The 12,991-nt window shown below is 62.9% G+C and overlaps 2 non-coding genes across 2 annotated transcripts; both read left to right on the top strand.

The window, feature by feature from the left end:
- The first annotated feature begins 1,997 nt into the window (after window positions 1–1,997).
- On the top strand, window positions 1,998–2,116 carry LOC131864425 (5S ribosomal RNA). The gene has a single exon (XR_009363232.1). It is a non-coding gene; the product is annotated as a 5S ribosomal RNA (ribosomal RNA).
- A 7,817-nt stretch (window positions 2,117–9,933) lies between these two features.
- Window positions 9,934–10,052, top strand: LOC131864434 (5S ribosomal RNA). Its single transcript, XR_009363241.1, has one exon. It is a non-coding gene; the product is annotated as a 5S ribosomal RNA (ribosomal RNA).
- Window positions 10,053–12,991: the final 2,939 nt, after the last annotated feature.

A 12,991-nucleotide genomic window follows, 5' to 3' on the forward strand; every position in this document is an offset into this window, starting at 1 on the left:
TCGAGGTGCCTGGGTGCTAGGGTGTGGATGCCAATGTGGGTCATAGGGTGGGTACTAGGGTGGGCTGCAATGTGGGTGCCAAGGTGGGTAACATGCTCGGTGGGTTCTAAATTGGGTGCCAGGGTGGGTGTGCACCCACCTTGCCCGAGGTGGGTGCCAAGGTGCCAGTGTGGGTGGGTGCTAAGGTGGATGCCAAGGTGGGTGAGAAGGTGGGTGATAGGTTGAGTGGTAGGATGGGTGGGTGCCAAGATGGGTCACAGGGTGGGTGCAAGGGTGGGTAGGTGCTAGGGTTGGTGTCAGGGTGGGTGGGTGCTAGGTTGGGTTCCAAGGTGGGTGCGAGGGTGAGTGTCAAGGTGGGTCACAGGTTAGGTGCTAGGATGGGTGAGTGCTAGGGTGCAAAGGTGCCAGGGTGGGTGCTAGGATGGGTCGATGCTAGGGTGAGTGGCAAGGTGGGTCCACAAGTGTCAAGGTGGGTGCCGAGGTGGGTGCCAAGTCGGCGACTGCTATGGTGGATGCCAAGGTGGGTCACGGGGTGGGTGCCAAGTTGCTAGGTTGGGTTCCAAGGTGGGTGCCAACGTGGGTGCTAGGGTGCGTGGGTTAAAGGGTGTGTCACAACGTGGGTGCCAGGATGGGTGCGCACCCACACTGGCCAAGACGGGTGCGGGTGCAAGGTTGGGTTCCAAGCCCGGTCACAGGCTGGGTGCTAGGATGGGTGGGTGCCAAGGTGGGCACCAGGGTGGGTGCACCCACCCTGGCCAAGGTGGGTCACGGGGTGGGTCCTAGGGTGGGTAACGGGGTGGGTACTAAGGTGCGTGCCAAGGTGGGTCATAGGGTGGGTGCCAAGGTGGGCACCAGGGTGGGTGTGCACCAACCCTAGCCAGGGTAGGTCACGGGGTGGTTGTCGGGGTGGGCGTCAAGGAGCCAAGGTGGGTGGCAAGTAGCCAAGTTGCGTGCCAAGGTGGGTGTCGGGGTGGGTGCCAAGGATCCAAGGTGGGTGCCAAGGAACCAAGGTGGGTGTCTGGGTGGGTGCCGAGGTGGGAGCCAGGGTGGGTCCCAAGGTGAGTGCAAAGGTGGGTGCCAGGGTCAAGGTGAGTGCCAATGTGGGTTCCAAGGTGCCAGGGTCAGGGTGAGTGCCAATGTGGGTTCAAAGGTGCTAAGTTGGGTGCGAGGTTGGGTGCGAGGGTGGGTGGGTGCCAAGGTGTGCTAGGTGGAAGCCCGGGTGGGTCGGCATCCCATGGGTGTCGAGTTGGGTGCCTGATGGGTGCTTCTTGTCAAGTTTTAGTCGTCGGGACTCATTTCGAGCCTTAGAGGTCGTTTCTTGTCCGGTTGCCCTGTCTTCGACCTGGGAACCCAATTTTGGTCCTCGGGTCCCATTTTTTTTTGTCTCGCATCCCACTTTTGGCCTGTGGCCTTTTCGGGGTCGATTCTCGTTTTGGGCATCAGAGCATGTTTCTTCTCCTAAAACCCAATATTTGTTTATTAAGTCTCGGAACACATTTTTGTTCTCGTGGACCCATCATGGGTCTTGGAACGCATTTGTGGTCCTTGGGTCCCATTTTGCATCCCGAAACTTGTGTTTTGGTGCTTGATCCCTATTTTGGGTGCCCACCTTGCACCAAGTGCGCACCCGGGGCAAACCGAGCGCCTTGGTGCACCGGGGCAAGATCGAGCGTGCACCCGAGGCGCCCCGAACATGCACCAAGGTGCACTCGGCCCACATGTGAGCGCAGGTCGTTGCGCCCGAGGTGGTGTGTGGGCACCGCGTTGCAGACGGGACACTGCACGCACACGACGCCCCCTCCAGGTGCACGCACGTAGGCCGGGCCGGGTGCACACCCGACGCCCTAGCAAGGTGCGCGCACCCGGGCAGGGCTCACACTTGGCGAACGGGGCGCACTTCGCGAGGGAGGGTGTGCACCTCGACGGGGGTGGGTGGCCGGGGTGGATTCGCACGTGGGTCGCGGTTTGCTAAGTACACACTGCGACAAGCTCATAACGGGTGCGATCATACCAGCATTAGTGCACCGGATCCCATCAGAACTCCGCAGTTAAGCGCGCTTGGGCCGGAGTAGTACTGGGATGGGTGACCTCCCGGGAAGTCCCGGTGTTGCACCCTTTTTTAGTTTTTCGCCGGGCGTCGCAATGCTATTTGAATAAACCTTTTGCCCGTTTGCGTTCTCGTCGGGGCCGGGCCGGGCCGGGGTGCGCTGCCCGCACTACCGCGCGCGCGGGGGCGACACCGAGCGCGCACCCGAGGCGCCCCGAGCACACAGGCCACGGTGCAACCCGGGCGTTGTGCGCGCACCCCGGTGCGCCCGAGGTGCTGCGCGCGCACCCAGGTGAAATCGGTGTGCACCTCGGCCAGTGCGCGCTCGGTCGAGTCGCGCACGTTGGCCAAGGTGCACGGTGATGTTTCTTACTCTAAGGTTCCGCACCAGACGCCCGGGACAGGTGAGCGAAGCTGGGCGGGGCCGGGTGCGCGGCCGGGGCAGGTGCACGCAGCTGGAGAGAGCTTTGGAGCACACTTCGGAGCGCACCAATGATGCGCTCCATTCAAAAGTTTCCTGAAAAGGCAAAAAAAGTTGAGATTATAGAATTTCCCACTTGAGAGATTGTAAAAAAAAAAAATTTAAAATGAAGGAAACGCGGGTGCCAAGGTGTGCGCAGCCCAGCCAAGGTGTGCGCACCAAGGCGCCCACCCTGGCGAAGGTGCACGCAAGGTGCGCACCCGAGGCAAACCGGACAATTAACCCAACTTTCGACTTCGCGCGCACCTTGGAGTGCACTTTGGAGCGCTCCTTGGTGCGCACCAATCTTGGGCACCTCGGAGTGCACCATGGCGCCCACCAAGGTGCGCACCCGGGGCAAACCGAGCTCCGACTTCGTGCGCACCTTGGAGCGCACGAAAGGTGCGCACCATGGCGCCCACCAAGGTGCGCAGCCCAGCCAAGGCGTGCGCATCAAGGTGCGCACCCTGGCGAAGGTGCGCACCCGGGGCAAACCGAGCTCCGACTTCGTGCGCACCTTGGAGCGCACAAAAGGTGCGCAACCCAGCCAAGGTGTGCGCACCCCGGTCAAACCGAGCTCCGAATCGTGCGCACCAGAGGTGCACGCCATCGTGCGCACCTTGGAGCACACTTCGGAGCCCTCCTTGGTGCGCGCCGATGTTGCGCACCTCGGAGCGCACCCGGGGAAAACAATGCAATTAACCCGACTTTCGACTTCGTGGGCACCTCGGAGCGCTCTCGGGTTCGCACCTCGGAGCACACCGAGGTGCGCACCTTTGATGCGCTGCCTTCACCAATTTCCAGAAAAGGCAAGAAAACATTGAGAAGGTGTGCGCACCGAGGTGCCCACCCTGGCGAAGGTGCACGCGAGGTGCGCACCCGGGGCAAACCGGGCTCCGACTTCGTGCACGCCGCACCTTGGAGCACACTTCGGAGCGCTCCTTGGTGCGCACCAGGGCGCGCAACCCAGCCGAGGTGCCCACCCCGGCGAAGGTGCACGCGAGGTGCGCACCCGGGGCAAACCGGGCTCCGACTTCGTGCACGCCATGGTGCCCACCGCGGCGAAGGTGCACGCGAGGTGCGCACCCGGGGCAAACCGGGCTCCGACTTCGTGCACGCCGCACCTTGGAGCACACTTCGGAGCGCTCCTTGGTGCGCACCATGGTGCCCACCAGGGCGCGCAACCCCGCCGAAGGTGCACGCGAGGTGCGCACCCGGGGCAAACCGGGCTCCGACTTCGTGCACGCCGCACCTTGGAGCACACTTCGGAGCGCTCCTTGGTGCGCACCATGGTGCCCACCAGGGCGCGCAACCCCGCCGAAGGTGCACGCGAGGTGCGCACCCGGGGCAAACCGGGCTCCGACTTCGTGCACGCCATGGTGCGCACCGCGGCGAAGGTGCGCACCCGGGGCAAACCGGGCTCCGACTTCGTGCACGCCGCACCTTGGAGCACACTTCGGAGCGCTCCTTGGTGCGCACCAGGGCGCGCAACCCAGCCGAGGTGCCCACCCCGGCGAAGGTGCACGCGAGGTGCGTACCCGGGGCAAACCGGGCTCCGACTTCGTGCACGCCGCACCTTGGAGCACACTTCGGAGCGCTCCTTGGTGCGCACCATGGTGCCCACCAGGCCGCGCAACCCAGCCAAGGTGTGCGCACCAAGGTGCACGCGAGGTGCGCACCCGGGGCAAACCGGGGTCCGACTTCGTGCACGCCGCACCTTGGAGCACACATCGGGGCGCTCCCGGGTTCGCACCGGCGTTGCGCACCGTGGTGGGCACCTCGGAGCACACCAAGGTGGGCAGCGAGGTGCGCACCTTTGATGCGATGCCTTCACTAATTTCCATAAAAGGCAAAAAAAAAACGAGATTTTAAAATTTCCGTTTTGAAAGATAGTGAGAAAAAGGGAATGCTGGTGCCATCTTGAGCCCGCCCTGGTGCGCAGCCCAGCCAAGGTGTGCGCACCAAGGTGCCCACCCTGGCGAAGGTGCGCGCCCGGACAATTAATCCAACTTCCAACTTCGCGCGCGCCAGGGTGGGAGCGCACCCAACAACCGGGCCTGGGAAGAGCCAATGCGAGAAACCCCACCAAACGCTCTGACAAAAAAAGAGGGGGCGCTCCAGTAACCCCGCTTCGGAGCGCACCCTGGGCAAACCCAGCCAAGGTGCCCACCCCGGCCAAGGTGCAGGCGAGGTGCGCACCCGGGGCAAACCGGGCTCCGACAACGTGCACGCCGCACCTTGGAGCACACTTCGTAGCGCTCCCGGGTGCGCACCTCAGAGCACACCAAGGTGGGCAGCGAGGTGCGCACCTTTGATGCGCTGCCTTCACTAATTTCCAGAAAAGGCAAAAAAAAAAGGAGATTTTAAAATTTCCGTTTTGAAAGATAGTGAAAAAAACGGAACGCGCGTGCCATCTTGAGCCCGCCCTGGTGCGCAGCCCAGGTAAGGTGCCCACCCTGGCAAAGGTGCGCACCCGGGCAATTAACCCTACTTCCGACTTCGTGCGCGCCAGGGTGGCAACCGGGCCTCGGAAGAGCCAATGCGAGAAACCCCACCAAACGCTCCGACAAAAAAAGAGGCGGCGCTCCAATAACCCCGCTTCGGAGCGCAGCCGGGGCAAACCCAGCCAAGGTGCCCACCCCGACGAAGGTGCACGCGAGGTGCGCACCCGGGGCAAACCGGGCTCCGACAACGTGCACGCAGCACCTTGGAGCACACTTCGAAGCACTCCCGGGTGCCCACCGGCGTTGCGCACCGTGGTGGGCAGCGAGGTGCGCACCTTTGATGCGCTGCCTTCACTAATTTCCAGAAAAAGGCAAAAAAAAATGAGATTTTAAAATTTCCGTTTTGAAAGATAGTGAAAAAAAAGGAACGCGGGTGCCATCTTGAGCCCGCCCTGGTGCGCAGCCCAGGCAAGGCATGCGCACCAAGGTGCCCACCCGAGGTGCACACCCGGGGCAAACCGGGCTCCGACTTCGTGCAGGCCGCACCTTGGAGCACACTTCGGAGCGCTCCTTGGTGCGCACCATGGTGCCCACCAGGGCGCGCAACCCAGCCAAGGTCTGCACACCAAGGTGCCCACCCCGGCGAAGGTGCACGCGAGGTGCGCACCCGGGGCAAACCGGGCTCCGACTTCGTGCACGCCATGGTGCCCACCGCGGCGAAGGTGCACGCGAGGTGCGCACCCGGGGCAAACCGGGCTCCGACTTCGTGCACGCCGCACCTTGGAGCACACTTCGGAGCGCTCCTTGGTGCGCACCATGGTGCCCACCAGGGCGCGCAACCCAGCCAAGGTGTGCGCACCAAGGTGCACGCGAGGTGCGCACCCGGGGCAAACCGGGGTCCGACTTCGTGCACGCCGCACCTTGGAGCACACATCGGAGCGCTCCCAGGTTCGCACCAGCGTTGCGCACCTTTGATGCGCTGCCTTCACTAATTTCAAGAAAAGGCAAAAAAAAACGAGATTTTAAAATTTCCGTTCTGAAAGATAGTGAAAAAAACGGAACGCGGGTGCCATCTTGAGCCCTTCCTGGTGCGCAGCCCAGGCAAGTTGTGCGCACCAAGGTGCCCACCCTGGCGGAGGTGCGCGCCCGGGGCAATCCGGGCTCCGACTTCGTGCACTGCATGGTGCCCACCAAGGCGCGCAACCCAGCCAAGGTGCCCACCGCAGCGAAGGTGCACGCGAGGTGCGCACCCGAGGTGCACACCCGGGGCAAACCGGGCTCCGACTTCGTGCACGCCGCACCTTGGAGCACACTTCAGAGCGCTCCTTGGTGCGCACCAGGGCGCGCAACCCAGCCGAGGTGCCCACCCCGGCGAAGGTGCACGCGAGGTGCGCACCCGGGGCAAACCGGGCTCCGACTTCGTGCACGCCATGGTGCCCACCGCGGCGAAGGTGCGCACCCGGGGCAAACCGGGCTCCGACTTCGTGCACGCCGCACCTTGGAGCACACTTCGGAGCGCTCCTTGGTGCGCACCATGGTGCCCACCAGGCCGCGCAACCCAGCCAAGGTGTGCGCACCAAGGTGCACGCGAGGTGCGCACCCGGGGCAAACCGGGGTCCGACTTCGTGCACGCCGCACCTTGGAGCACACATCGGGGCGCTCCCGGGTTCGCACCGGCGTTGCGCACCGTGGTGGGCACCTCGGAGCACACCAAGGTGGGCAGCGAGGTGCGCACCTTTGATGCGATGCCTTCACTAATTTCCATAAAAGGCAAAAAAAAAACGAGATTTTAAAATTTCCGTTTTGAAAGATAGTGAGAAAAAGGGAATGCTGGTGCCATCTTGAGCCCGCCCTGGTGCGCAGCCCAGCCAAGGTTTGCGCACCAAGGTGCCCACCCTGGCGAAGGTGCGCGCCCGGGCAATTAACCCAACTTCCAACTTCGCGCGCGCCAGGGTGGGAGCGCACCCAACAACCGGGCCTGGGAAGAGCCAATGCGAGAAACCCCACCAAACTCTCTGACAAAAAAAGAGGGGGCGCTCCAGTAACCCCGCTTCGGAGCGCACCCTGGGCAAACCCAGCCAAGGTGCCCACCCCGGCCAAGGTGCAGGCGAGGTGCGCACCCGGGGCAAACCGGGCTCCGACAACGTGCACGCCGCACCTTGGAGCACACTTCGTAGCGCTCCCGGGTGCGCACCTCAGAGCACACCAAGGTGGGCAGCGAGGTGCGCACCTTTGATGCGCTGCCTTCACTAATTTCCAGAAAAGGCAAAAAAAAAAGGAGATTTTAAAATTTCCGTTTTGAAAGATAGTGAAAAAAACGGAACGCGCGTGCCATCTTGAGCCCGCCCTGGTGCGCAGCCCAGGTAAGGTGCCACCCTGGCAAAGGTGCGCACCCGGGCAATTAACCCTACTTCCGACTTCGTGCGCGTCAGGGTGGCAACCGGGCCTCGGAAGAGCCAATGCGAGAAACCCCACCAAACGCTCCGACAAAAAAAGAGGCGGCGCTCCAATAACCCCGCTTCGGAGCGCAGCCGGGGCAAACCAAGCCAAGGTGCCCACCCCGACGAAGGTGCACGCGAGGTGCGCACCCGGGGCAAACCGGGCTCCGACAACGTGCACGCAGCACCTTGGAGCACACTTCGAAGCACTCCCGGGTGCCCACCGGCGTTGCGCACCGTGGTGGGCAGCGAGGTGCGCACCTTTGATGCGCTGCCTTCACTAATTTCCAGAAAAAGGCAAAAAAAAATGAGATTTTAAAATTTCCGTTTTGAAAGATAGTGAAAAAAAAGGAACGCGGGTGCCATCTTGAGCCCGCCCTGGTGCGCAGCCCAGGCAAGGCATGCGCACCAAGGTGCCCACCCGAGGTGCACACCCGGGGCAAACCGGGCTCCGACTTCGTGCAGGCCGCACCTTGGAGCACACTTCGGAGCGCTCCTTGGTGCGCACCATGGTGCCCACCAGGGCGCACCCGAGGCAAACCGGGCTCCGACTTCGTGCACGCCGCACCTTGGAGCACACATCGGAGCGCTCCCAGGTTCGCACCAGCGTTGCGCACCTTTGATGCGCTGCCTTCACTAATTTCCAGAAAAGGCAAAAAAAAACGATATTTTAAAATTTCCGTTCTGAAAGATAGTGAAAAAAACGGAACGCGGGTGCCATCTTGAGCCCTTCCTGATGCGCAGCCCAGGCAAGTTGTGCGCACCAAGGTGCCCACCCTGGCGGAGGTGCGCGCCCGGGGCAAACCGGGCTCCGACTTCGTGCACTGCATGGTGCCCACCAAGGCGCGCAACCCAGCCAAGGTGCCCACCGCAGCGAAGGTGCACGCGAGGTGCGCACCCGAGGTGCACACCCGGGGCAAACCGGGCTCCGACTTCGTGCACGCCGCACCTTGGAGCACACTTCAGAGCGCTCCTTGGTACGCACCAGGGCGCGCAACCCAGCCAAGGTGCTCACCCCGGCGAAGGTGCACGCGAGGTGCGCACCCGGGGCAAACCGGGCTCGGACTTCGTGCACGCCGCACCTTGGAGCACACATCGGAGCGCTCCCGGGTTCGCACCAGCATTGCGCACCTTTGATGCGCTGCCTTCACTAATTTCCAGAAAAGGCAAAAAAAAGAAAAAAATGAGATTTTAAAATTTCCGTTTTGAAAGATAGTGAAAAAAACGGAACGCGGGTGCCATCTTGAGCCCGCCCTGGTGTGCAGCCCAGGCAAGTTGTGCGCACCAAGGCACCCACCCTGGCCAAGGTGGGTCACGGGGTGGGTCCTAGGGTGGGTAACGGGGTGGGTACTAAGGTGCGTGCCAAGGTGGGTCATAGGGTGGGTGCCAAGGTGGGCACCAGGGTGGGTGTGCACCAACCCTAGCCAGGGTAGGTCACGGGGTGGTTGTCGGGGTGGGCGTCAAGGAGCCAAGGTGGGTGGCAAGTAGCCAAGTTGCGTGCCAAGGTGGGTGTCGGGGTGGGTGCCAAGGATCCAAGGTGGGTGCCAAGGAACCAAGGTGGGTGTCTGGGTGGGTGCCGAGGTGGGAGCCAGGGTGGGTCCCAAGGTGAGTGCAAAGGTGGGTGCCAGGGTCAAGGTGAGTGCCAATGTGGGTTCCAAGGTGCCAGGGTCAGGGTGAGTGCCAATGTGGGTTCAAAGGTGCTAAGTTGGGTGCGAGGTTGGGTGCGAGGGTGGGTGGGTGCCAAGGTGTGCTAGGTGGAAGCCCGGGTGGGTCGGCATCCCATGGGTGTCGAGTTGGGTGCCTGATGGGTGCTTCTTGTCAAGTTTTAGTCGTCGGGACTCATTTCGAGCCTTAGAGGTCGTTTCTTGTCCGGTTGCCCTGTCTTCGACCTGGGAACCCAATTTTGGTCCTCGGGTCCCATTTTTTTTTGTCTCGCATCCCACTTTTGGCCTGTGGCCTTTTCGGGGTCGATTCTCGTTTTGGGCATCAGAGCATGTTTCTTCTCCTAAAACCCAATATTTGTTTATTAAGTCTCGGAACACATTTTTGTTCTCGTGGACCCATCATGGGTCTTGGAACGCATTTGTGGTCCTTGGGTCCCATTTTGCATCCCGAAACTTGTGTTTTGGTGCTTGATCCCTATTTTGGGTGCCCACCTTGCACCAAGTGCGCACCCGGGGCAAACCGAGCGCCTTGGTGCACCGGGGCAAGATCGAGCGTGCACCCGAGGCGCCCCGAACATGCACCAAGGTGCACTCGGCCCACATGTGAGCGCAGGTCGTTGCGCCCGAGGTGGTGTGTGGGCACCGCGTTGCAGACGGGACACTGCACGCACACGACGCCCCCTACAGGTGCACGCACGTAGGCCGGGCCGGGTGCACACCCGACGCCCTAGCAAGGTGCGCGCACCCGGGCAGGGCTCACACTTGGCGAACGGGGCGCACTTCGCGAGGGAGGGTGTGCACCTCGACGGGGGTGGGTGGCCGGGGTGGATTCGCACGTGGGTCGCGGTTTGCTAAGTACACACTGCGACAAGCTCATAACGGGTGCGATCATACCAGCGTTAGTGCACCGGATCCCATCAGAACTCCGCAGTTAAGCGCGCTTGGGCCGAAGTAGTACTGGGATGGGTGACCTCCCGGGAAGTCCCGGTGTTGCACCCTTTTTTAGTTTTTCGCCGGGCATCGCAATGCTATTTGAATAAACCTTTTGCCCGTTTGCGTTCTCGTCGGGGCCGGGCCGGGCCGGGGTGCGCTGCCCGCACTACCGCGCGCGCGGGGGCGACACCGAGCGCGCACCCGAGGCGCCCCGAGCACACAGGCCACGGTGCAACCCGGGCGTTGTGCGCGCACCCCGGTGCGCCCGAGGTGCTGCGCGCGCACCCAGGTGAAATCGGTGTGCACCTCGGCCAGTGCGCGCTCGGTCGAGTCGCGCACGTTGGCCAAGGTGCACGGTGATGTTTCTTACTCTAAGGTTCCGCACCAGACGCCCGGGACAGGTGAGCGAAGCTGGGCGGGGCCGGGTGCGCGGCCGGGGCAGGTGCACGCAGCTGGAGAGAGCTTTGGAGCACACTTCGGAGCGCACCAATGATGCGCTCCATTCAAAAGTTTCCTGAAAAGGCAAAAAAAGTTGAGATTATAGAATTTCCCACTTGAGAGATTGTAAAAAAAAAAAATTTAAAATGAAGGAAACGCGGGTGCCAAGGTGTGCGCAGCCCAGCCAAGGTGTGCGCACCAAGGCGCCCACCCTGGCGAAGGTGCACGCAAGGTGCGCACCCGAGGCAAACCGGACAATTAACCCAACTTTCGACTTCGCGCGCACCTTGGAGCGCACTTCGGAGCGCTCCTTGGTGCGCACCAATCTTGGGCACCTCGGAGTGCACCATGGCGCCCACCAAGGTGCGCACCCGGGGCAAACCGAGCTCCGACTTCGTGCGCACCTTGGAGCGCACGAAAGGTGCGCACCATGGCGCCCACCAAGGTGCGCAGCCCAGCCAAGGCGTGCGCATCAAGGTGCGCACCCTGGCGAAGGTGCGCACCCGGGGCAAACCGAGCTCCGACTTCGTGCGCACCTTGGAGCGCACAAAAGGTGCGCAACCCAGCCAAGGTGTGCGCACCCCGGTCAAACCGAGCTCCGAATCGTGCGCACCAGAGGTGCACGCCATCGTGCGCACCTTGGAGCACACTTCGGAGCCCTCCTTGGTGCGCGCCGATGTTGCGCACCTCGGAGCGCACCCGGGGAAAACAATGCAATTAACCCGACTTTCGACTTCGTGGGCACCTCGGAGCGCTCTCGGGTTCGCACCTCGGAGCACACCGAGGTGCGCACCTTTGATGCGCTGCCTTCACCAATTTCCAGAAAAGGCAAGAAAACATTGAGAAGGTGTGCGCACCGAGGTGCCCACCCTGGCGAAGGTGCACGCGAGGTGCGCACCCGGGGCAAACCGGGCTCCGACTTCGTGCACGCCGCACCTTGGAGCACACTTCGGAGCGCTCCTTGGTGCGCACCAGGGCGCGCAACCCAGCCGAGGTGCCCACCCCGGCGAAGGTGCACGCGAGGTGCGCACCCGGGGCAAACCGGGCTCCGACTTCGTGCACGCCATGGTGCCCACCGCGGCGAAGGTGCACGCGAGGTGCGCACCCGGGGCAAACCGGGCTCCGACTTCGTGCACGCCGCACCTTGGAGCACACTTCGGAGCGCTCCTTGGTGCGCACCATGGTGCCCACCAGGGCGCGCAACCCCGCCGAAGGTGCACGCGAGGTGCGCACCCGGGGCAAACCGGGCTCCGACTTCGTGCACGCCGCACCTTGGAGCACACTTCGGAGCGCTCCTTGGTGCGCACCATGGTGCCCACCAGGGCGCGCAACCCCGCCGAAGGTGCACGCGAGGTGCGCACCCGGGGCAAACCGGGCTCCGACTTCGTGCACGCCGCACCTTGGAGCACACTTCGGAGCGCTCCTTGGTGCGCACCAGGGCGCGCAACCCAGCCGAGGTGCCCACCCCGGCGAAGGTGCGTACCCGGGGCAAACCGGGCTCCGACTTCGTGCACGCCGCACCTTGGAGCACACTTCGGAGCGCTCCTTGGTGCGCACCATGGTGCCCACCAGGCCGCGCAACCCAGCCAAGGTGTGCGCACCAAGGTGCACGCGAGGTGCGCACCCGGGGCAAACCGGGGTCCGACTTCGTGCACGCCGCACCTTGGAGCACACATCGGGGCGCTCCCGGGTTCGCACCGGCGTTGCGCACCGTGGTGGGCACCTCGGAGCACACCAAGGTGGGCAGCGAGGTGCGCACCTTTGATGCGATGCCTTCACTAATTTCCATAAAAGGCAAAAAAAAAACGAGATTTTAAAATTTCCGTTTTGAAAGATAGTGAGAAAAAGGGAATGCTGGTGCCATCTTGAGCCCGCCCTGGTGCGCAGCCCAGCCAAGGTGTGCGCACCAAGGTGCCCACCCTGGCGAAGGTGCGCGCCCGGGCAATTAACCCAACTTCCAACTTCGCGCGCGCCAGGGTGGGAGCGCACCCAACAACCGGGCCTGGGAAGAGCCAATGCGAGAAACCCCACCAAACGCTCTGACAAAAAAAGAGGGGGCGCTCCAGTAACCCCGCTTCGGAGCGCACCCTGGGCAAACCCAGCCAAGGTGCCCACCCCGGCCAAGGTGCAGGCGAGGTGCGCACCCGGGGCAAACCGGGCTCCGACAACGTGCACGCCGCACCTTGGAGCACACTTCGTAGCGCTCCCGGGTGCGCACCTCAGAGCACACCAAGGTGGGCAGCGAGGTGCGCACCTTTGATGCGCTGCCTTCACTAATTTCCAGAAAAGGCAAAAAAAAAAGGAGATTTTAAAATTTCCGTTTTGAAAGATAGTGAAAAAAACGGAACGCGCGTGCCATCTTGAGCCCGCCCTGGTGCGCAGCCCAGGTAAGGTGCCCACCCTGGCAAAGGTGCGCACCCGGGCAATTAACCCTACTTCCGACTTCGTGCGCGCCAGGGTGGCAACCGGGCCTCGGAAGAGCCAATGCGAGAAACCCCACCAAACGCTCCGACAAAAAAAGAGGCGGCGCTCCAATAACCCCGCTTCGGAGCGCAGCCGGGGCAAAC

This window comes from Cryptomeria japonica, unplaced genomic scaffold, assembly GCF_030272615.1.
Source record: "Cryptomeria japonica unplaced genomic scaffold, Sugi_1.0 HiC_scaffold_85, whole genome shotgun sequence".
NCBI classification, from domain to species: domain Eukaryota; kingdom Viridiplantae; phylum Streptophyta; class Pinopsida; order Cupressales; family Cupressaceae; genus Cryptomeria; species Cryptomeria japonica.